The 24537-nt window shown below is 43.3% G+C and overlaps 1 protein-coding gene across 1 annotated transcript in view; it reads left to right on the forward strand.

Annotated features, from left to right (window-relative positions):
• Positions 1-18904: 18904 nt before the first annotated feature.
• The window catches only part of CBR4 (carbonyl reductase 4), a 33249-nt gene continuing 27616 nt past the window's right edge, over positions 18905-24537 (forward strand). The window contains exon 1 of the mRNA XM_019481411.2: positions 18905-19021. The gene's annotated coding sequence lies outside the window, so the exon portion shown is untranslated. The remainder of the gene's footprint in view (positions 19022-24537) is intronic.

Raw genomic sequence — 24537 nt, forward strand, 5'->3', positions numbered from 1 at the left:
CTATTGCAGAAAAAGGCCAGCAGCAGACTGGGTTGGATTAACAAAAGAATCACTCCCCCTGATTTGAACATGATGCTTACATGGTACTCAGCATTGGTGAGGGCTCACCTGGAGTACTCTGTCCAGTTTTGTGCCCCGCACTTCAAGAAGTTTGTGAACAAACTAAAGGAAGTCCAGCAGAGAGTGTAAAAAATTATTAGAGGTCTGGAAAACCTGATTTACGAGGAAAGGTGGAAAGAACTAGGATTGTTTAATCTGACGAAGAGAAGACTGAAGGGGGATTTGATAATAGTCTTCAAATACTTGAAGGGGAATTATAAATATAATGGACAATATAAAGACTTTTCCCTGTGGCTGTAGAGGACAGAACTTGGATCAATGGTCTCAAGTTGCAGTAGAGAAAATGTAGGTTCGATATTAGGAAGTATTTCCTACTGTGAGGGTGGTTAAGCATTGGGACAGCCTACCCAGAGGAGTTGTGGAATTGCTGTCCTTGGAAATTCTCAAAAGCAGGTCAGACAGAGACTTGAGTGGGATGGTATAGCAGGGATGATCCAGCTTGAAGCAGGGATCCAACCCTATTATTACGATTCCTAGATTTTTGTACTCAGTTACTTTCTGGATGTAAAAAATATATGGAGAACTTAATTTTTGAAAGTTTCTAATAAGGAGGGGACTAATAACAAATGGTGTGGGACAACAAGAAGGGCACAGACTGTGGAGGAAGTTGTCAAAGCTGGAAATAGATCTTCAACTTGTGGGACCTGCACTAAGCCCAGGTCAACCAAAAGACTGAGGTTGAGACACCAAAGTCCAAGTCTGAGCCAGTCAATGAGCAATCTGAGTGTACACAAAGACAGCATAATGTTCAGCACAGCACACAGCAAGTACAGCCATGTTAAATTAAGAAGTTTTACATGATACTCAAATAGAGCATTTGCACAGAAAGAAGATCAAGAAACTGTGTCTTCCTCAGACCAAAGTTTCCCTCCCAAAATCTACATTATCTCCCCTCTCAGGAGAATATCCAGTCAGCAGCCTGAAAGCTATTTTGAGTGGCGGGGGCTTTCCACTATTCCTATTGAAGCTCTGCCATTGCGCAGTGAAGAATTCAGGCTCCACTGGGTCAGAAAGAGCAGGACTCTTTAGCTATTACTAGGGAGACAATGTGAAATCTAGGACAGTGCCCCCTGTTAGTGACCTGTTGTTTTCTTCACAGTTGTGAACAATCCTTTTTTTAATGCTCACTCCACTAACTAAGCTAACCTATTAGGGCAGTTTTGCTGTCTGCTAGGGCTTCCTATTTCATAGCTCCTGCTGCTCTCCCTCCCCGTCCCATGCCCTGGATGCTTGTTTTAATTTTCACTGGCTGGCCTGGACCAGCCTACAAAACCCAGGACTGTTCTGGCCAATCTGGGATGTATGGTCACCCTAGCTATTACTATTACAGCACTTTTTAATAGAAAGGCAAACTTCGTTCTGGTCCAAGCTCGTGGATTTTACATTCCCCAGCTATTGGAAATAGGAGCAGAGACTATTGGTTGGTTTGAATACACCATAGGTGGGCCCAGGGCTCCCACTTCATGATGAAGTTTTCTGACTATGATATGAATTGTGAGCACTACTACCACCTTTTAAGAAGAAAAAAAAAAAATGGGGCAGGCATCTCATCCCAAAAAAAGAAGAAATGGAGTTGTGGTTAAGGGATTCAGGCCTGCAGGGAGGTTATTGCAGTTGTCTCTCCTCCCTCATCAGCATATTGCTGAGTGCAAATCCTGTTCTGAGTCACTTACATCTACCCCACACTAATCTAACTGTGGATTCCTCTTCTGGAAATTTGGCACAATGAGGCTAAGCATTTTACATCTGAAGTGCCTTGGCAGATAGTCCCGAATTTCCAGAAATGGCCATTTTACAGTGCCTTGGTTTTTGAGCTCCCAACCTGAAATATTTAGGGCCTAGATTTTTAGAAGCGCTGAATATTCACAGTTTACACATTAAGACAGCAAGTTATGGGTGCTTGGCTCACCTCTGTAGCTCTCACATATTTCCAAGAGCATGCAAAAGTAGTAGCCACCAGAAGCATAACCTGGGAGGTGGAGGGGCAGGGTACTAGCAAATGGCACTTTAAATTAATCTATTGTGCAGTAATTGCTGCACATGTGTAAACAGTGACATTTTACTGTGCATTAGATTAGTCTAATGCTCAGTAAAGTGCAAGTGTAGACATGCCCACTAAACGTCTTATGTAGACGAGCCTACTGCTCAGCTGACCTATTAACTGTGCAGTAAACATCTTGTCTATTAGGGCACATGAACCTAATAAATTCCACAGCAGGCTAGTACCTGTAAATACAAGTACTACCCTGCTGTAACCAGCATACATGTAGATGTAGCCCTGGCTGGTTGGAGCACAGAGTGCCTCAGTGCAGGGCTAGCCAGCAGACAGCCCTGGTCTATGGCACCCTGCACCCCAGGCAGCTGGGATGCAGCACAGGGAGATGGGAGCTCCCTGGTATCCACATGCCTCAGCAGGGGCTCCATAGCATGCGGGGATCAGAGAGCAGGCAGCCTTGGGCTGCCTGATCCCCCATTTCCATGTGCCTCAGCTCTGAGGCTCCTCTGCAGAGCCCTCGCACTGAGGCACACAGACAAGGAAGCCCAGGGCTTACTGCTTCCTTGTCTAGAGGTGCGCCCAGGATCAAACACTACATAGCAATTTGCTCCACAGTTTATTCCTGCGCATTAATTACACATGTAGATGCACCTACTGACAGTCAGATTTGTGCCTGTAAAAGCTTGAGCTGATTTGCTAGTCATAATACTGAAAAAGAGATAAAGGAGTTGTGTAGAACACCTGACTAGACATTAAATGCAGGGAAAGAAACCCTTACTGTATCTAATGCACAAGGTAGAAAAACTTCAGGAAGTAACTGCACACATCTTTAAAGTCATGTTGACTCTAATGAGCACAGTGTGAGAGTCAATGCATATGTAACTAGAGCTCAGCATTTCCTGTTCCCTCAGCTTTATTTATTTTTCTCTCTAAATGCAAGTGGAAAAGGATAGAAAATTGGTTCTTGCTTACTCTGCCGCTTACATTTAGTTAATTTAAAGGACTCTCATTAAACCTGCTCCTCAAGCTACCGAATTAAAGTGAGTACATTTGGAACTAGCTTGCAAAATTTCCTGGTAGTACATACTTTCAAATACAGGCTGTCCAGCTGCATTATGCAGCCATATTCATTTCTAATAATACCAAGCATCACTCTCTAGTGCTGACATTAGGTTTCCTCTTAAGCCACAGTACCATGAGCCCAATCCTACTGCCTTCAACACTGTATGGTCATTTAAACTTACACTGCTTTACAAGCTGCATTAAAATATAAGTGTTTAAATGTAGTGAATGCATAGGGTGGAGGAAGCGGCCTATACCCAAGGTTGGAGAGTGGAAATTTTGGCTAGTTGCAGTAGGAAAAACATGCATTTGTGTTAGAAGAAAAGTGTAATAGAATCTTTGATGTCCCTGCAATTTATACATAATCTCTATTGATAAAGTCGTAGCAAAAGAGTTACCTAACCTATGTGGACTTTGATTTCACTACCTTTAAAAGATGAAGGATCGCATAGGCATTTTGATACCAAAAATTCCAGATACTCCAAACACAATTCCACTGACTGTGAAAATTAGGCTGGATTGCACCTGCCTCCCAATATTGGGGGGGGGAATCCCATCCATTCCTACAAGAGTAAATATGTACAAGAAATTAACTGGTAAGAATATGTACAAGAAATAAATATGTACAAGAAATAAACTGAGGTAAACTTCATACTAGGGCCTATGTAGGGACATTTAGGGTCGTGTTATGCTTCTCTTTAAGGAATATTTTCCCTGCTAGCATAGAGAAGGCAGCAGATCAAAGGTAATGGTATTTAGCTGTACCCAGTAACATATGGGAGACTTGGTCACTTTTCAATCAAAACCAGACATTTGCAGGTCCACAATTGCAGAGTGGGATCAAGTTTGCTAACAGCTGCTAGGCTAGCACAGAGCTGTCCTGTGGTTAGTTACTGCATTATTTTCTCATGGTATATCTATGCACATTTGGGAGAGGAGATGAGTCAGCAGCTGAAGCACTTTAAAGTGGTGACCAACTCTGTTTTCCCCAACAATGAGGGACGTGCCCTAGGTCAGATTTCTTATTTCAGCTGGATGAAATTGTCAGGAGAACTGAAGAACTGGAGCTCTAAAATGTTTACATTAAAACAAAAGTTGAAAGGGTTTTATTTGTTTCTTCCCCTACTCCTCCCTTTGGTACCAGGCAATTTTGGTCTCTCAAATAAAAAAAGGAATAGGAAAAGCTTCCAATTTATTACTCCTTATCAAAGGTTATCATTTGTGACTATATTCAATTTTTAGATCGCTAGCACTAGGCCTTAAAAACCCCCCCAACCCAACAACAACAACAAAAACCCAAAACATTTTGCCCTGGAGGTTATTTAAAGCATCTGAATTCACTAATTCATGAATCATTAGTGGCCTGTAGGCAACATCCAGTGGAACTTCCATATAAGGGTCAAATGAGCAAGTTGCCTTCAGTCAGACAATATAAGTAAACTCTTGTTTCAGGCTATCTGAAGCCAGCCTTCTGTAGGAGCCTTTCCTCTGTGCACAGAGTTAAATAATTTAAGACTTTAACAAAAGGGAATAGAGCAATCATTCTAGCTGCACCCTAAATAGTATGAGGTGGGGTTTGTGTCTAGACACATTCCTAACTGTTGAATTGATGGTTTAGCCCAAAGGGTGTTATAGAAAAAATCCAGATTAGGATTACTAAAAAGCATGTTTACTTCCTGCTCTAAATGTCTCTAGTAACCAAAAATCAAATGGATTTGAGGTGACTGGATCAGTGAATAGGGCTAGATGTTGTTTTGGCAGGCATGACCACATTGCAGTCTAGAGACAGGAAGTGTATATAGCATAGCATATAAACTGACTATAATATCTAGACATGTCCAGGGAGAGTACTTCCTGCTTCCGAACATAAAGATAATGTTTACTGTTTGGCCCTAACCAAATTATAACTATTCTTTTGTGAGGGAATAGGGTTAGAATGGTCACAAAAATCTTAGTAGATCTGGTTTAGCCTATGCTGCACGCTACAGCCATGCTCTTTTTTTTTTTCAGCTAGACAAAGACAGTGAGCTAACATTCAGTTGACCCAATAACAGATAGATGCCAAGATTTAAAATTCTGTAGCTATAATTTCTCAGCTATAATCTGCAACACACTATCACCCAGCTAAAGGCATTCCACTTTCCAACAAAGAAGAATAATGTAAACCCAGAGGGATCAATGGGAAGAAGCAAGACAATTAATGCAAGAAAATCCATTAAATTTATGTATAATTCCTTAACCATAGGTTTTGCTTATGGTGCTGGACAAATCCCTCTGACTGTGTCTTCATTAAGATTTAGGGTTTCCCTCAAGCCTGTGTCTGCCGACTACCTCCAGTGACCAACCCCACGCTCAACCCACAATAGTTCTTCTGTATGAAGTCCATCAGTAACAATCCTACAATTCCTTGTTCCAGACTTTTAGCCCTTCTGAACCCTCCACTGCCCATAGAGTCAAGCACAGAAGAGACAAGTATTCTGAAGATTTATTTCTAGATGGGCTCTAATCATTCAAATTGGAAGCACAATGCAAACAGCTTTGACATAAGATAGAGTAAGATAAAGGGGAGAGGTATCCACGTGACTCTAACTGCCTGATGACCCCACTCAAAGTCTACTCCCCACATAGTATAGATATACCCTGCATGCATCAGTTACCCATCTGTAAGAGGGCTATAATACATCTTCTTCCCTCTTTTAGCTACACTGGCGATGTGTAAGGGGTCCTGAGATCAGTTGTGCACCCCCTTGGAAGCGCACTTTTGGTTTTGCACCCCCGCCTCCCCTCCCCAGGTTGGCAATCAGTTGCTGGGGACCCCCACCCCGTTGGCAATCTGGTGCCCCCCCAGACTTGGGAGGCACCAGTCGCCCATGTTTAAATGTACTAATAGTTCTCTGGTACTCACATACTTTGCTGGGAGGGCAGCTATAGTGGGTTGCCATCGGAGGTCCTCTCCCACCAGGCTTTTTCTCCCCAAGGATTTCTCAGCAATCCCCAGTAATAAAGTCTTTTAAACTGGCTGGTCTTTTCTCCCTTGGGAATCTCTCAGCATGTTCCAGTAATATTCAACCTCTTAACAAATAAAGCAATGAAGTTAGTAGACAAAGGAAGTCTTGTTGTCTTGAACACTGAAAGGGTTTCCCGATGCCTCCAGCCTTCCCCCTCATAGCCTAGGAGTCTCCCATTCCAGTACTTTTCTTCCCCACCTCTCTCTTGTTCTGCCTGCTGGGATTTTTGACTCCCAGCAAATCACTCCCTCAGTAGCCTTCACACAGCTGAAGCCCCTCAGGAAGGCTGGCTGCCTCCTTTTAAGGCAGGGGTGGGCAAAAAAATGGACAGCAGGCTAGATTTGGCCTGCCAACTGATTCTATCTGGCCCACAGCACATCCCACAGCCCCACCTAGCTCAGACATGGGGGTAGCCCATCATAGGAACTGGTGCCCATTGCAGGTGCAGGTAGGGAATGGATCATGGCTCTGCCTCAGGCTCCAGTCCCACACTGTCACCACCCCACAGTCCTGTCCCTGGCCCTGCCCACTCATCCTGCTCCTGGATGCTGTTCCTCTCCACCTGTGCCCCCATCCCATCTGTCCAGCCAAGCATGCCCTGCTTGCAGAGGTCCCAGGCCAGTCTCCATGAAGATCACACCCACCTGCTCCATCTGGCATCCCTACTGGGGGATACACGGCAGATGGGCCTGGGGTTGGATGGGATCATTTGGCATTTCCCCAGCCCCTTCCCGCACCAGGCGGTGTAAACCAACATGATAGAGGGCTGAGGCCGAGTCACCATCCCCTCCCCCAACAGCTCACCAGAACTCCTGAAGTGGCTCTCCAGCCCACATAACTGTCCACACTTGTCTTAAGGGGACAGGGAACCCTGTTACAGGGGCCACAGAAGGAACTATGCAAGTAACTGTGTCTGGGGCCCTCATGTATTGTTGACCAACAGGAATGAAACTGCACTTTATCCAGTTTCTCCTTTCACATCTTCCAGTGCAGTGAATTCTCTTTAGCATGTAGAATGACCTGCTCTTCGAATCAGCAGGTAGGATATGTTGATATAGTGGTGATGATAAATAACTACAGTAAAACTCCTGTTTTTCCTGAATATTAGCCAAAACCATTGCTGAAAAGTTCTGAGGGCTAGTTGTGCCAAGCACAAGAATCACTTAAGAGGCACTGAGTAGCTTCTCCCCCCTCACGCTGTAGTTTATCGTTAGCAAATGCTGACAGAGGTTTCCAGATTTTTTGATAGCTATATCTATATTTGTGGAAATTGCTATTTGTGCATATTTCTACCTTCTCTGTTTCATTAAAAAAAACCCTAAATTTAATCAAATGCTTTTATAAAAACTAAATAAAATTGCATTTCCATGAAACATTTAATTCTAATTTTATCATAGAAAAAAAAACCTGACCAGCTATTATGGTGCTGTTATTTACTCACTATTAATTGCTGCTAATGTGCCTGGCATAGGCAACGCATAGGGAGGGCATGAGGAGACATGTGCCCCCCCCCGAGAGTGCTGGTGCCTGCCCTAACAGCAAGCACTCTGGCTGGTAGGGGGGCATGGAGAGTGCTAGTGCCTCCCCTGAGCCCCCGGAAGTGCCGCCAGCATGCTTGGTGACCCCCCCCAGTTGCCACCTGGCCGCTAGGGAACAAACCCCCCCACATCACCAGTTGGCTGCTGGAGGACCCTCCTCCCCTCCCCAGTTGCTGCCTGGCTGCTGGGGGACCCCCCCACCTTGATTGCTGGCTGGCCACTGGAGGACCACCCTCTCCCCAATCATGCCCTGCTGGTGGCCCCCAGACTCAGAAGGCACCAGTCACCCATGGTGCCCAGTGATGTGAAAGTCTCACAAATTGATATATCTGCATTGCAGTGTTCAGTGGATTTCTTACCTGTCATGAGAGAGACTCTGGGTTAAATTCCTAGCCAATTAAACCCTTTCCATACAACCTTGTCATAAACAAATTGAAGGAATGTAGGAAAGATAAAATTACCTACAAGGTAGGCAGATAATGGGCTCAGTATCCCCAAGCAAAAGGATAGTCATCAATGTATGAATGTTGGAAAAACTGAAGGCTTTGAGTAAGATTCTACAGGGATGTGTCCTATGTCCTGTGCTAATAATTTGGATGCTGGAATGGAGCAAACTTTCAGATAATGAAAAGCTGGAGGGGCCTGCAAGCACACTGCAGAGTAGGAGTAGAATTCAAAAGGATCTTGATAGTTGGGTTGTAGACAACAGGGTAGGATTCAGTTTGGACAAATGTGATACACCTAGGGACGAATAGTCAAAAGTGCAAATACAGGATGAGTGAGAACTGGCTGGGTGACAGCATTGCAGAGAAGGACTGAGGCGCCTGCTGGTTCACAGACAGAGCATGCATCTGATGTAGCTGTGAAAAAAAACGTGGTTTTGGGCTGCATCAGCAAGAACATTAGGTGCAAGACATAGAAGACGATAGTGCTACTCTACTTGGCATTGCCTAGACTTCATCTAGAGGAGGAGTCAGCAACATATAGCCCACAGGCTGGATTTGGCGCATGGAATGCATGGAACCAAAAGGGTTTGCCTGTGTCCACACCCATGTCAAGGCTGGATAATGAAGACCTACACTGGGGCCAGGCACCTACCAGCTGTACCCATATTACTGCTACTACTCCCTGCCCTCACCCCACGTCTGGCATGGATGCAGCTTCCAGCCAGCACGGAGCTGAGCTAGAGCTGTGCAACTTCCAGCTGTACCTACACACTGCTGCTGGGAGGTGGCAGGGTGGTGGGGTGGGCAGAAACAGGGGCAGCATGGATGCAGCTAACAGCTGCCCAGCCCCTGCACAGCTCCTCACCAAGGATCTCCAAGGTAACAATAGGTTTAACAATATTCAACAGCTTGTAGTGTTGGCTGGAATATAGTGGTACTGATTTTCCCCCATTTCATTTTGTAACATAGAATATAAACTTCGGTGGGTGAAATAAAAAAACCCATAAACAAAAGGAGTCTTTAATCAATGTAATTAATGTCTTGATTGTAACTTCTGGTTGCTTTATTTTTATAATTAATCATAATTAGTGACAGTATGTTTAGGATTAATTCAAATGAGACCTAACTTTAGCCCTCTCCTTCCAAAAATGTAAATTGTTTAGGCCTCCTGCTGACATGAACTGGATATTCTTAAATTCTGATTCAAGAATGCTTTAAAATGTGCTTAAGTGTTTTACTCAGTAGAGATAGATTTAGCAGCTTAAGCATGTGCTTTGCTCATTTAGAGCCTTTGTTCCCACGGAAGCCAGTAAACACAGTCCTAGGAATAAAGCAGTGTGAAGAACCAGCATTTAAAATTGCAGCTGTTGATTCACATCAGCTAGTTTCAGCAATGAATATAGGGGTATTAAATGCAAAAATAATTCTGGAGGTAAATATGGCAGGTGGAAGGAAGTTTGTGGGATGCTATCCTTGCTTGAATTGGAGGTGCTATGCAAAGGCAAGATATTAACAATCAGCAACAGGTGTTTAAAATCAATTCCATTAAGACTATGACCTAGGTACCAATATGAGACTGCACAATACTTTGAAGAGCTCAGTGAGTGACTTGAATGTTTTCCATCTTCTATTAACAGTCACTAAATTTACCTAATCCCCTTCCCAAAACACCAAGCCAGGCCTATTCATAACTCAGGCCCCAATTCCTCAGAGTGCTTGTGAGGGGGCAACCTGCAGCATGGGTGCCACAATTGGCATGGACAGCCTCTGTGTATGGCATGTGACAGATCATTGCCCTGGGGAGGACAGGCAGCACAGCGGCAGGTAGAGCAAGAAGCAGAAAGCAGGGCAGATCAAACAGGATGGATTGAAGAGAAAGAGAGCTAATATGCTGAGCAGAAAGCAGGGCAGCATATCTGACAAGAAGGGGATTGGAGTGGCATTCAGGCAGGGTGCAGAGCTAACTTGTGGCAACCCTGCCAAAAAGGTGGCCTTGACTGCTTTAGACAAAACATTTACCTACTTTAGAAGGGGAGAGGAAGTTTTTGCTTGGGAACAGGCACCAGCTGTTACAATGTGACTTTCATCTGTGCACTCCTGTAGCAATGCAAGCATAGCAAAATCGCAGTATTGCATCTGTTTCATTCAGGGTTAAAGGAACAGCATATTAGCTCATGTGTTTAACTGTAGGAGCATACAGATGTAATGGTTGGATCATAACAGCTTACAGTATCCTTTAATACAAGTATAACCAATACAGCTGCCTACAACCCTTGTTCTACTAATGCATAAGTATCTTGCTGAGTCAAGATCTAATGTTGCGCCCTGGACTGTGTGAAAGCAAAAGCAAAGTCTTCAGCAGGGTTTCCAAACCATTCTGTTTGCTGACACAGAAAAAGCAAGCAGAAGGCCTGACTTGCATACCTCCACTAAAAGCAAATTCAGGGCCAAGCCCTTTGGTTAGTGTAATGTGTCTGGCCAGCACAGCATGCACATCCCGCTAAATGCTGTATTTGACTGGTTCCAGAAAATCCTGGCAACACTGGACAATAAATTTGATCAGCTTTTGCCTGTCCAAGGTTAATCATGTGGTGTCTCATGTCGCTAGGGCTGGAAAGCTGTTGGCATCTGTGGTGGGAAATTTATAGGCTCAGGACAGGAGGTAACAACAGAGAACAAGGCAGCAGTTGCTAGCTCTGCGAGCAAAAGAAATAGAATAGTTTGGTATAAGCTAGATGTTGGAAGAACAAATTTGGTGTAAAAATGTGTGATTGCATGTACCTGCTGCCCACAGGAAGGTGGCAGAACAGCCGTGTAGAGGTTAACAGAAAAGGAGATTCCAGCAGTCTCACTGTGGCTGGTTAACAGAATTTTGCAGGACAGACATAAGCTATGAAGAAATGTATATATGTAATACTACATGTGACAGCAAAGCTGAAGCCCCCAGTCCTGGCTGGGCTGCAATGCTACTCCCTGTTTGTGAGCCCAGTCTCAAGCCTTCATTCATAGGCACGTGGGTGTGGAAGCAGTGGACTGTCATTGAGCCCACTGGACTCCCTCTCTCTTTCTCTCTCCATCCCTCCCAGCGCTTGGGCAGTGGGGAGAGGAGTATAATGGGATGCATTGAGGAGTGAGAGGTTCAGACATTACATGTGGTGGTGTTACAGAGAAGTCCCTGTTTCACCCAGGAACATTTTAGGAGCACTTGTGCCATTTTTAAGGTGCTAAAGGCTCGGTGGACACCCTCAGCTGTACACCTGCAATTTTTGTAATCCTAAAGAGTGTATATAGTGTTACAAATACAGGATCTCATTGAACTCTCATAGGAACTCATAAAACTGCTACCATCCTTTTTTCTCAGAAGTCATAATAATGTGCCCTTTCCTTCTCTCCAAAAACCCAGGAAAGAAGCTGCGTCACCACCCAAGTAAGGAGGTGAGTAATTCTTCAAATCCAAAAGGGAAAAATCTTGTACTGCAGACTAAAGAAATATGATTGATATAATTAAAACTTTTGTCATATGGGACTTAGCCACATATTTGGATTTGCTATAGGAAGTTGAGGACAGCTTTGAGAATTTGAGTTCAGGCCTGGGGGAACCTTAAGCAGTTTTTCTATGATTGTGATTTCCTTTCGTAAGTCAACCACCAAAGTGCTTGGAATCACATGTGCCCGCCCATCTCTGACAAGTGACATTACCTGACTGGTTCAAGGATCCTGGCCTGAAATGGATTTGTTGCCGTCCTTTGAAAAACATAACAAGAGAGCCCTCAGGACCTCCTCAGCAACAATGAAACTCCATCCCTGAAGAGGGAAGGGAAAGGCAGGGACTTGGTTCCAAAGTCTGAAGACATTTAAATACCTCTGTTTAAAAAATACTTGTTCAACCTCTGAATTGTAGTTCTTGTTGTGGACAAGGGTTTTAGATAGGCCAGCCAACCATGTGAGTACATGAGTTTGGTAAACAGCTTTCCCAAAGGACCAGAGGTGACAAAATAGAAAGTATGTTATTTTCTTTTCCTTCTTTCATTGTCCAAGGGAGTCAGAGGAATAAGGCTGGTGCTGCTGGATATGTGTGTGCACATATATGGTCCTCTACATTCTCATTGCTGTGGTCATAGGGGATGCAAGGGTGTGTGTTACTCCTCTTCCACCTTTCCTATGTGGCAAGGAAGGGAGCCTGGCTTTCAGGGAAGCAAGGTTGCTCATCTCTGCCCCTCTCTAGGGGCAGAGAGTGGGCAGTCATGAAATGTATTCTTCTGCTCCCTTTCCTCATAGAGGTTATGGAAGGGGCTGGGACCACAGAAGCAAGTCCCATGCCTGGAAGGACTAGAAGTAGGGTGACCATACATCCCAGTTTGGCCAGGACAGTCCTGGCCAGCCAGTGAAAATTAAACTGAGTGTCGTGGGTGCAAGGTGTAGGGCAGGGAGGTGGAGCAACATAAGCTGTGAAATAGGAAGCCATAGCAAAGAGCAAAATTGTTCTAAAATAGGTTAGCTTGCTGAGTGGAATGGCCATTAAAAAGGGAGATGATCTGTTAACACCTGTGAAGTAAAGATCAATGTAATTAATGGGCCATTGACTACCTTAGCTGCCTGAATGGTAATACCAGAGCTGTACCACCTCACCCCACCCCTGCCTCTGCCTGCAGCAGTGCCACTGACTCAGTGGCAGTTTCCCAGATTTCACATTGTCCCATATGGTCACTGTAACTAGAAGTACTATCATTCTTCTAGCAGAGCCTAGACAGCACTGGAAAAGATACAGGTTCTGGCGCTCTCCTAAATCAGCAACGGGAGATGGCCTAATTGCCTAATAGTGCAGGCTACAAGGTGCAGCTAAAACAGACCTCCAAAAGCCTGTTTCTGAGTGACCATAGAAAGAGCCTCTGCAGACATGACACCTATCCTAGTCGGCAAAGGAAAGAAACCAATTTAACACATCCAGCTGAAGCAGATCAGATTAAACAGAGAGCACAAGTCTGGAAGACATTATAAAAGGAGGTCTTAAATTAGATAATCCAAACATACACAGCTTTAGCTTATAGTGGGTGCATCTACATGTGCGATGAATGTGCATGAATAACCTCTGGAGCTTGTTGCTCAGAAGTTTATTGCTCCTGGATGCACTGTTTGAACAAGCGCCTAGACTGTAGCATGTTGAGCTGGGTCAGAGAAGCCCTGGCTGGCAGGGGGCCCAGGAAGTTAGCCTGCCAGCCTGGGGCTGTGCCCCCTGGCCCAGATAGCCAACATGTGTGTTGCTGCGGAGTAAAAGGGTGGAAGCTCCTGCCCCATTGCACAGGGCTCTGGCTTCAGCTCTTGGCCACCTTCCACCCACTTGGCTGCCCACACTTCCTCGCGGCCCAGAGCAAAGCAGTAGGAACAGGAGGAGGAGCTGCCACTGGAGGCAAGGAGAGTGGAGCAGCACCCAGGTGGCTGCAGCTTCACTGAGACCAGCCCCACTGAAAGCTGTGTCTTCTAGCCAGGGTCAGGCCAGCAGGCGTGGGCTGGAGCATGGCACGGGCTTCCCTGGGTGGGAGTGGCTGGGGCTCAACCCCACACAGAGTGCCATGGAGGCAGCTGTGAACTGCACTGCCCAGGCAAACTCTGCTGCATGCACCCCCTGCCCCTCCCTTCACCCCCGGCCAGCTCCCAGGACCTAGCACCCAGGCAGCCCTGTCCCTCACACAGCATGCCCCCCTCTACACCCTTCGCACAGGGCAAGGGCCACCCCTTAATACAGGTATATAAAGCATATATGAAAGATAAAGTAAAATTTAAGTAACAATACCACTATACAAGATACGTTTGCCCAATGAAATTATAGAACTGGACTGTTGTATGGTAATGTTCCTCTGCTATACATAGAAGCAGACTTGCAGACCAGTGCCAAAATACTGAGATTAATAAAGAAAATACTATGGTGTATTTTTGTTTTCGACAAAATAGACGATCTAGTAATAGTTGGTAACAGTTAATGTTGGCAACACTTGTGACTCCTATGCTTGTTTAAAGATCTTGAGATTTATGCTTATTTCTGCAATGCCATTGGTGGAACGGGTTTTATGTCCTGCTTTTTTCTGTCTTCTTGATGTTATCGTCACATGAATCTCTGTGTGACTGATTTGCACATAGCAACTGATGTTCATTAAAAACAGTTACCAGCAATCCCTTGTCTCTGGTCCAGATAAATATGCCAGTATAGAAGGTGCACAATGATGCCATATCCAATCCATGGGTTCTCTCATCCCTCAGGGAGGAGTTTTGGTTGTTTGTTTGTTTTTTATCAGAAACAGGACGACCTTCTTGTTAGCACAAGAGATTTATAAGCTCAGAAGCATTTTGTTGTAGAACCTCCTGCTGAGTTGCAAAATTCCAGATGTCAAAAAACAAGGGCGCAAGAACAATTATGTTTGCTTACACAATCTCTTTATTGACTGGTTTGTCTTTTTAATCCTCATATTTGCATGTTGCTGTTGTGGAAGGTTTAGAAAGAGCAAACAGCTTCCCTTCCTGTGGCTAAATCCTGAAGTCACTGGAACTCTAGAGGATGTGGCATCTGGATATAGCATCTCAGTAGAATGAATGGGCTACACATAAGTTATGTGCTTTGTTGCTAAAAATAGTTCTTTTTGAGGAAAACAGACATGCTGTATTCCTTTAATGTCAGTCTGTAAAGTAAACCCTGCATCATTATTTACAAAGGGAAAAATTAATTCATACCTGCTTGAAAGCTTCAAGAGTCTCCTGACTTAATGGGAGTAGGACTGGGTATGATTATTTCCAGCCTGGTTTAACTTCTCACTTTTATTTTATTATGCCACATTGTCCCCTGGGCATGTTTTCTGGGTGTTTGCAACTCATGCTTTTCTGTATTACACAATAACCATTGCACCAGGTAAGTACAGCTGATTTACATATTTTAGGTCAAAAAGTCATTTACATGATTTGACAGTAAGCAGTATTGAAAACAAGTATTTTTGTCAATCTTTTAAAATATGTTTGGGGGTGTGTTTGCTTTTCGATGAAAAAGCAGAAATTCATATTTGGGGTGTTGACTGAAAAAAATAAGTTTGTCTTTTTTTAAACTGAAAATTATTGCACAAAAGCTTAAAATTCTTGCCAAAGCCTTTTTTTTTTTTTTTTTTTTTTAAATGGAATGCTTTTTTACTGTGTAGATGTTGGGGGGGGGGGGGTTTGTTGAAAAATGCACAATGTTTTGACAAAAATTAGAACAAAAATTAGAAAACCAAATAGCCCGTGAAAAGAATTGGCCTCTGTGACCAAATATATTGATGAAATCTCATAAAAGGTCCAGAAGCCCTAAAGATATTGTAGTTTAAGGCTCTCGTCCAGCATTCACACTGCGAGTACACTGCTGCATCCCTATGCAATATTACTCACTTAAGTGAAGCTCTATGTGACCACAGAAGTGTTGCCATGAAAGCGGAGCTGCAGCATCAGGGACGTTCATGAACCAGTCGGATAGATATTTTTCCTAGGGAAAAATGGAGAATTGATGTGGAGCCAGATTAAATAACTTAAATGATCAGGTAGTGTTAGATTGTTGTAGCTGTGATGATCCAGGAATTATATGAGAGGCAGGGATTCTTTTGGGTGATATCCTTTTTTGGACCAACTGTATAGCTAGGATAAAGTTAGACAAGGGATCTAAAGAAGATAGCTTTGCATTTGGAAGCTTGTCTAACTTTATCCCAACTATGCAGTTGGTTCAATAAAAGAACGCATAAAAAAAACACCCTTGGAACACACAGGATTAGGGAAAACCATGATTAAAACCCCATCTCTAGAGTCCCAGCCCACACAACTTTTATCTTGATTTCCTCAGTATTTTGTCCCTCTGACATGCTCTTCCTTCATCCCGTTCCATAATCACTGTTTCCTCATCCTCACTTGTGTTGCATGGAAACTTTAGTCCGTATGGTCTTGGAACAGGAGCTTTGTTTTCCTTTGTCTCCTGTGAAGTTTCTTTCACACTCTTGGCAGCAGAAATTAAATGATAAAAATAAAATGTATTTCTAATTCTAACCACTTTCTTCTTCCCTCGTTTACTCTATAAATAAAATTAATCTTAAAAATGTAGAAGTGATGTTAGCCTACTAATCATTCTTATTTTTTTGGTAGCTCTAAAGAGAGTTTAGGATCCAGATGGCATGCCATATTTTTCAAAACATGTCAAAGCACATGACAGACAAATGTCTCGTGTTGACAGGAGATCCTCATTGAGGTGTCTGTAAAGCAAATGTGTTACTTGTTACTATTAGAGCAGACTAATCACTTATGAAAGGATGTCTCAGACTCTGAGTAGTGATTTGATTAAGCAAACATGGATTAATTTTGTGTATGTAAACATTGCACATGCTAAAGGAAGAGCAGAAATATTCAGCAGGTCTCACAGAATTTGGCTGAAGGCAATTATGGCTTAGTGAGAACTGTATCCAAGATGCAGGGATGATGATGCCGTGTTCAATGAAAGCTATTGCAGGTGCTAGCAAGACTTAACATTATTATGGGAAAAGTTAAGGTAGTGGATGACTCAGGGTATCTGAATTTTGGTTTAGTTTTTCAGGATAACATAGGCCTGGTTGAGACTAAGAGGCATTACCATTTGATGGCTGTTTGCTAGCCTGTACGAAATGAGTTTAGCGGCCTTGGTGGAAAGGCATCCATGTATTACCATATATGGTACTAATTAGCAACTGTGGTGAATTGGCTTATGTCTGAAGAATGAATGGAGACTAAAAAACCCTTCTGTCCTTACAGATAGTCAGGACTGAGGCATAAAGGCAGAGCCATGTAGAAAATCTTGCAGTGTGGCTACTTGTTTTATGACTGCTTTGCCAAATGGACATCCATGAAGATTTAATACACAAGTGCTAAAATTCATAGTGTGGGGGAAACAGGAAAGCAATCCGGAAAGAGAGAAACAAAAATAAGTTAATTTCCCCCTCCCCACCAATTTGTCCTGCTCTTTTTGAAGTTAGTCAGTAATTTTTCTGTTAAATTAAATGGGAGTGTAAGGCCCATGTCAATTTGATTATAAACCAACCTCAGGGTAATTTAGAACTGCATTGTAGCTCATAGATTAAAGAATTACTCATAAATCCACAGTGATTTTGTAAAAACAAACTCACTCCCCTCAAATGAAACATTTTAATAAACCTACCTTCTTCATAGAAGCTTGCCAGAATAGTAATCAAACTGTTATACAGTTTTAGGATGCCAGACTCGTGCTATTCACTGTTACAACCTTGATTTATAGAAACTAATTTGTACTGCTTCTCTTTTACTGGCCTTTAGCATATAGGGTTTGCATATAAACTGACTCATTACTGAAGAAGTCAGTGGGACCAAGTAGGTTAAAGCACTGCAGAAAAATACTGTACAGGGAACAAGATGGGATTGTATTCATCGGTGCTTCTACACCAAAGAGAACATAAAATGCAGAAGCCATGGAGCTTTCTGTACTGTGGAACAGTCTGTAAGCAGTGATGCATAAAACGGTCTCAAAACAGCCCAGTTTCAGCAAGGAAGTAAAGAGCCTGTTTGCAAGTTATGCAGCTAGTTATTTTGTTAGTTCTTCCTAAACGGTGCTTGATGATAACATACAGACATTGAGACTGTTTTCTAAAACTACAAGGCTAGGTACAGATGTTGCACACAAACAGGTATAAGTGATCGGGATATGGTCTAAACCTGTAACAGAACACAAGTTCAGCACACATAGATCGGTTTTAAAATGGGGGAACCTGATCTAAGATACACTTGGCTGGATGTAGTATTAGACTTAATTGGTTTAGGTTAGAGCAGTATATCACACTTCTGTCCCAGATCCCATACTGAATCACCTTAGTTTGCTGTTCTCTGGCATCCCAGGCACCCCTTGCAGGGTGGCATGCTAACCTCAGCTAGTGCTACTCTGCTCCAGGCCAGTCCTGCCCCCAGGTTGTCAGCGACAGGAGTCAGAAAGGCAGGAGTCTCTTGATTGTGTGGGTGGGGGAACAGAGCCCTCGCACACACAGCCCTGGCCCTGAGCCAGCACAGTAGGGGGGGGCACGTGGTGGGGGGGCTCTGTTCTTCCCCCCTCTCTCCCACCCCAGCCCAAATCTCCTGACAGCTGCATCCAGGAGCTGGTTTGGAGCCAGGCTATCCACCACGCTGGGAAATAGGGGTGGGGAGGTAGGGAGCAAGAGAATAAATAGAGGACATAAAGGTGTTGGGTTTCGTATCAGAGGACAGAGGACCAGAAAACCGGAACGTCCTCTATGATGGCCACCTTAGCTCTGATTCCCCCTCCACAACCCCGTTCCCAGCATGGCAGAGAGGTGCGTAGCTCTGAGCCGTGGCTCCATTCCCCCCACTCCCACCCAGCTGTGCAGGCAGGAGGGAGAGACTCCAAGCGGTGGCTCCTGGCTGCGGCTGTCTGCCAGTCTATGAACCAGCAGGGAGAGGGGAGGGCTGGGGGTAGGAAAACGGAGCAGGTCCCACACTGCTGGCTCAGGGCTGGGCCTGTTCAGCCTGGGGCTCCATTCCCTCAACCCCATTGCCGGGTCTTGCTGACAGCTGCAGGCTGGGTCACCTCCAGACTCGAGCCAGGATAACTGGGGGCCCCTGCTAGGGTGGGCGGGGCTCCATTCCTCCCACCACCTGCTGCTGCTAACCAACAGCTGGCCGGGGAGAGGGGCTGCGCTGGGCAATCTGGAGTGGCTAGCTGTTCTGCTGGACTTGGACTTCTTCGGCAGCCTGCTGGGAGATTTGTGAGAGTGCTCCAGCTTGCTGACCTCAGCCAGTGCAGGCCACCACCATCCCCCTTAACTCCTAAGGGCAAATGTGAGTTCTGTTCGCTCCCAAACTGATCTAGCCGTGAAAGTTACTTGGGCTTTTTGAACCTCTGTACCTAGCATGTCTTCTAGCTACAGGAAATATTATAGCTCATCTATACCCTTTCCCAGATAATCCTGTTTTATTAGGAGATGGACATAATGTCCCATGTCACATTTTGTGTTCATAATATTGGGCAACAAAGGCAAATATCTGACATGCAGGCCATGCTTTAAGGAGAATCTTGTTTCATTTGACTTCCATAGAATTTAATCAGGATATTTCCAATGGAGCGACAGTTTTTTCTCACCCCATCCTCATTCCTCACTGGTAAGATGGAGAGTTTGACCTCCCCCTCTCCTGCTCCCAAAACTTTAGGCATGCGGAATCAAGAGAAATGGAAAGACTGATAACTCAAGAAAAGGAAGGGCAACACAATTAACCAGTTTGGGCTTTCAGTTCTAAGTGAAGTGTATGGGATTTCTGGCCACGCTTTGTGGAAACCAAACCCACTGAACTTACCATGATAGAGACACGCTGGCACACGTCAGAAATTCTGGGACCAGGCACCAACTATATTGTATACATTTGAGGTGAGACTGGGGAATTGCAGTGAACATGTGGAAAGTTTTAGGGCTCTGAGAGAGAGTTAGTGGCAGCTTGCAGTTAAAGACGGATTGTTTTGTTCAGTCCCAAACTGAAAATAAACACAACAAAACAAACTTCATTTTGAATTGGCTCCAAGATCTTTCATTTTGTTTTTAACCTTTTCTAAAACAACAAAATGAGGTTATTTTGAAGCAAAACATCAGTTTGAACATAGACATAAGGAAGTTACGATTTTTTTTCCGCCAAAGTTTCTCCCTCTCCCCAAATTCATAAAGGATTTTGGTATCCCTGAAACAGCATTTTTGGTAATGTACTAGTTGATAAAAAAAAACCCCAATCACTCCCCTCTAATCTTAGGACAGGAAGTTTATGTTAGCAGAAAGGAGTAACAAATAGATTTTGCACGTATCTGATGCAAGAGCAGAGATCAGAAGCATGGAGAATATTGACTTTGCTGAAGGGAACTGGGCTTTGATAGACTGATTTACAGGAGGAAGGAGATGGGGAATCTGGTTGCAAGTGTCAGGGGATAATCAACCATTGGAGGGAAATAAGGGCTTTTAATGATTGGATGAAAGGTTTTTGCAATACAGAAGCTGTATGTTTTATAGATGTGATAATATAATAAATAGTAAACATAGGCTGTGAATTAAATGGTGCCTTCAGTAACCAAGCAATGTGATACATTAGACAGGTGAAGAATAAAAAGGAAACATTATCTTAGAGCACATATATTCATCTACATCTCTCTTTGCTGCAACAGCCTCAAAACAGGTTCCTGCAGTATGCTGCCAACCGTATAACACCTTGATTAAGTGTCTGTTTATTCAAGTGGATGTTCCACAGGATATTGTGGCTGGATCGCATGCTTGTGCTGGCTGAGTCACGTGACTTTAGATCTATCCTTCAGCGCATTCGCTATGAATGCACCACAGCTACTGACAAATAGGATTTTAGCATTTATGGTGCACCAAAAATGTGCAAGAATACAATATGCTAAACTCTGCCCCTCTGAAGGGAGGAAAGAGAGGGGGATGATTCAATTACCTGTTTTTCAATTAAATTAATGAAGGCAGCTACATGAGGCCCATGGGCGAGGGCAAGTGTCTTTGGGCTACTTCTAGTGTTACTTAAGTCAGTCCAATTCTCTGTAGGGAAAGCCTGATACGCCTTTTTAAAAGATCTAGAAAACAGACTTGACTTCCCTGCAAATAGAAGCCAGCATTTAAAAATGTAAAATACCTTAAGCAGTTGAAGATCAAATGGATTCATTCAGTATTTAAGATATTAATATTCATCCCTAGTACAATTCTTTGACTACAATGGATTTATCCCAGGAATTAAATCAGCCTATTGTTGAAATTCCTCCAAAGTGAGGTGTGTGTTTTTATATAAGCAGTCATTACCTAAGCTGAAATAATCTAGACAGGGCAATAGTTTAACATCTTTGAAAAGAGTTATCATTTTTGATAAGTCCCCAAAGGGAGCATGTTCACTATGATAGATAAATTAAAAACTGATGCGAGCGATCATCTAAAAATGTCACTTCTCATCTTTAACAGCCTACTTCCTACCTCATTAAGCTAGTTGACTGCATATATTTAGACAATTATTATCATGATTTACTGCTCTAATGCTCAATCATTAGCAGGAAAAACAACAATAAGGGCTTCTGTCTCCCACAGGGAGATGATGAAGTTGTCAGCTGCTCAGTTAAATACAAGAGCAGAGTGAAAACGACAGCAAAGTATTTCTGCTGCTGTTAGAAGATGAGATATAAAACTAGATTTATTTGGGACAATCTGATAGAGAAAATTGAATCTTAGGAACTGAGTTCTCTGAAAGCTTTCCAAGTGTTACTGTATATGATTCAGACTGCAAAAATGGATAACAGCTGGAAAAAAATGCCTTTGACATTTTTCTATAATACTGGTAAAGATAAAGGAGATGAGTGGTCTGTGAGACATGAGTGATTGTCACTATTATCCCTATCACAGTTACTATTTATTAAGGATCCCACTCAGCAGTCATCACTCTGACAAATCACCCACTGAAGTTCTGCCAAAGTAAAAAGCCCTGAAAAGGCCTTTGTGCAGTTAGGAGTCAACCTTACCAGCATGGGAGTAGTCCTAAAATAAGGCATCTCACTGAGGTCAATGGGCACCTGTACTGGCACTCCAGGCTTGCGGGGGGAGGGAGGGAGGAAGGGGTTTTAATTAGAGTGGCTCTCAGGACCCTTACACTCATGCCCCCCACTTTTATAACCCATTACTAGGTTTTACTGGAAGACTTGCATTGAAATTTTGAATATTATATAAACTGGGTAACATCCTGCCTTTTGGAAGGCAGAGGGCAACTAGGTAATAAAAAGCCCACTGATTATGCTACATATGTGCTTTGGTATTTACTTAATTTTTTTCTTTCATGACCTATTTTATTATATTCTTAAACATATAAATGTGTGCTAATCAGAACATTGCCAGAAACAGCACATCAAATTATATGTAAGATTTAATTCAGAAAAAGTAATCGTGTTTATCCTAAGGGAAACAATAAATAATATACTCTAGGCAGGCAATACTCCATAGTTACTTTGTGCTTAAAGAAAGAAGTGGTGACAGTTAATAAAGTCACAGCCAGCCCTGGATGCAGTAAAATGCATTGTATAACCAGCTGTGCATCAGAGCAATGAGCAGAAATGCTAAATCATGCCAATTCTGATTTCAATAATCTACTTTGCTGATAGATTAAAAATACAGCTTTGCATTAGGAAGTATAGATCTCCAGTAGGCTGAGTCAAAGGGCATATAGAGAGCAATGCTCCAGAGATGACCACAGTATCTGTGAAGATCCAGTGTCTAAGATTGAGATTAGCAACATGATAGGGCAGGAGTTTGATGACATTAGTTGTCAGTACTTTAGAAAAGGAAGGATGGAGATGTGGGCTACTGTGCACAGCCTAAGAGCTTTGTTTTTCTATGAGTATATCCACATGTTCAATTAACACACCTTAAGGTTACTGTGCATTAAAATAAGGTGCAGTAAACTGCACCTGGGGACACTTCTACACATGCACCTTCATCAGGAGCATCCAGACATGCATGGACCTGGGGACAACTAGCAACAGCACACCTTGCACTGCAGCTACTTGTCACCAGGGAACGCCTGTGCCATGCATGCTTTGGTGTGCAGAAAGTTGCCCTGGGTGCACTAGGGGAGGCTGAGGCCACACTGTTCTGGCCCCAGCACCCTTACTTGGGGGCCTCCTGGGGCCGCAGCTGTGGCAATACTGCTGCGCAGAGCCTGGCTGACAGCGGAGCGTGGCTCCGGGAGGCCCAGCTTTGCTTTTCAGCAGCACAGTGTGGGCTGCCCCATTTTTTATCTGTGGTTTGTTTTTTTTTGACCCCTGGATATTCAGGGGTCAAAAAAACCTGTGGAAAAAAACACGGTGCAGCACACACTCAGGCAGCATGCCCTTGCAGCACTGTCCCGTACATTTATTTTTAGCAGTTACTTCGCTGTAGCGGAGTGCTATACTCAGAGAGCGTACTGCTACAGCAACATAGCATCACGTGTAGCACCTTATACCAAGTAGTTCAAATGTGCTGATGGTCTCTGCAATATAAGAGTGATTTTCTAGGTATGGAGTGAAAGGTAGACAACTATTTTCTAAATGTTGTTAGAGGCTGGTCAACTTTTATATTGCAAGTTTATCCTAGGTCTTATTTATTTATTCTTAATTCAGGAGAAAAGGACTAAATTATTCCATCATGATTACTCAGACCCATCTGCTATAGGTAGAAGTAAAGTACCCAATGGTCTAGCTTTAATAAACTGAAAAACAAAAGATTTTTTGAGCCAGTCCTCAGTCACTTCTAAAGCTTCTTTCAAAACTGCAGCTTCCCAATGTCTTTTGCTTTGTAGTAGCTATGACTACCTCAAAAGAAGGTACTGAAAAGCCATTTTTATAAACAAAATCATCAGCAAGCCATAAGCCATCTAGCTGCAGTATTACAGAACCACACTCATTCAGAATGCTTCTGTAGAGCTCTAAGACTTTATGGTCCCAGGTGTTTTATTGTGATGTACTAAATATGTCTAAACATCATCCTCATTTTTAAATGTATGTTATCTGCAGGAGGTGCTGAGTGAGATATGTCCTTTTAGTTTTTGTCCATGTTACCTGTTTCAAAATCTGCATGCAAGTTACCAGAAGAAAGATGATGAGGGCTGTGTGTAGCTCCCTCTGCTGTCCATAAAGGATGTTTCTCTGTATCCAAGGAACCTCATTGATTAAAGCAAGGAGTTTCCGTCAGAGAAGCTGAATGGCTGCCTCCGTACTGTTCAGTCTCTGAAGGCTCAGGCCTGATGGTGAAAGTTGAATGCTTATCCCCATGTGGCAGCACAGTGTTCAAAAATAGGGTATTACAGATCAAGAGCAGCACAGAAATTCCAAGGAAGGTTGAAAGTACATTTTTAATTTGCTTCTGTGTGTTTGAATGCAGAATAAATGGGGTGAGAATGATCACTGGTTGCATTCCCCTCCAATGATCAGCAGGCAGACAGCAGCTACATTACCTCTTCTAGGTATAATAAGGTACATATTAAAAGGAGTTTCAGAAATACCTTCTTGAATTGTGAGGTGAAGGCACATAACAGCAAGATATCTTTATGGTTTATTTTTCTTTGTTTTAAAAAGCACATTAAATCTCCAGCTGATAGCATTAGAAGTTAAAACTTCTATTTAGAAGAAATAGACAGAGATAAGAAGGAAAAGTTGGAACTTTCTCATCAACGTACCTTAACTTACTGGATGAAAGAGTTTGATTTCCATGGGCTACTCTGCTAAGGGTGTGAATGAATACCAGTAGTACTATGGAAATCTGTCCAGACAGAACTAGATGGACCCTTACACC

The sequence above is a fragment of the Alligator mississippiensis genome, chromosome 2 (assembly GCF_030867095.1).
Source record: "Alligator mississippiensis isolate rAllMis1 chromosome 2, rAllMis1, whole genome shotgun sequence".
NCBI lineage: Eukaryota > Metazoa > Chordata > Crocodylia > Alligatoridae > Alligator > Alligator mississippiensis.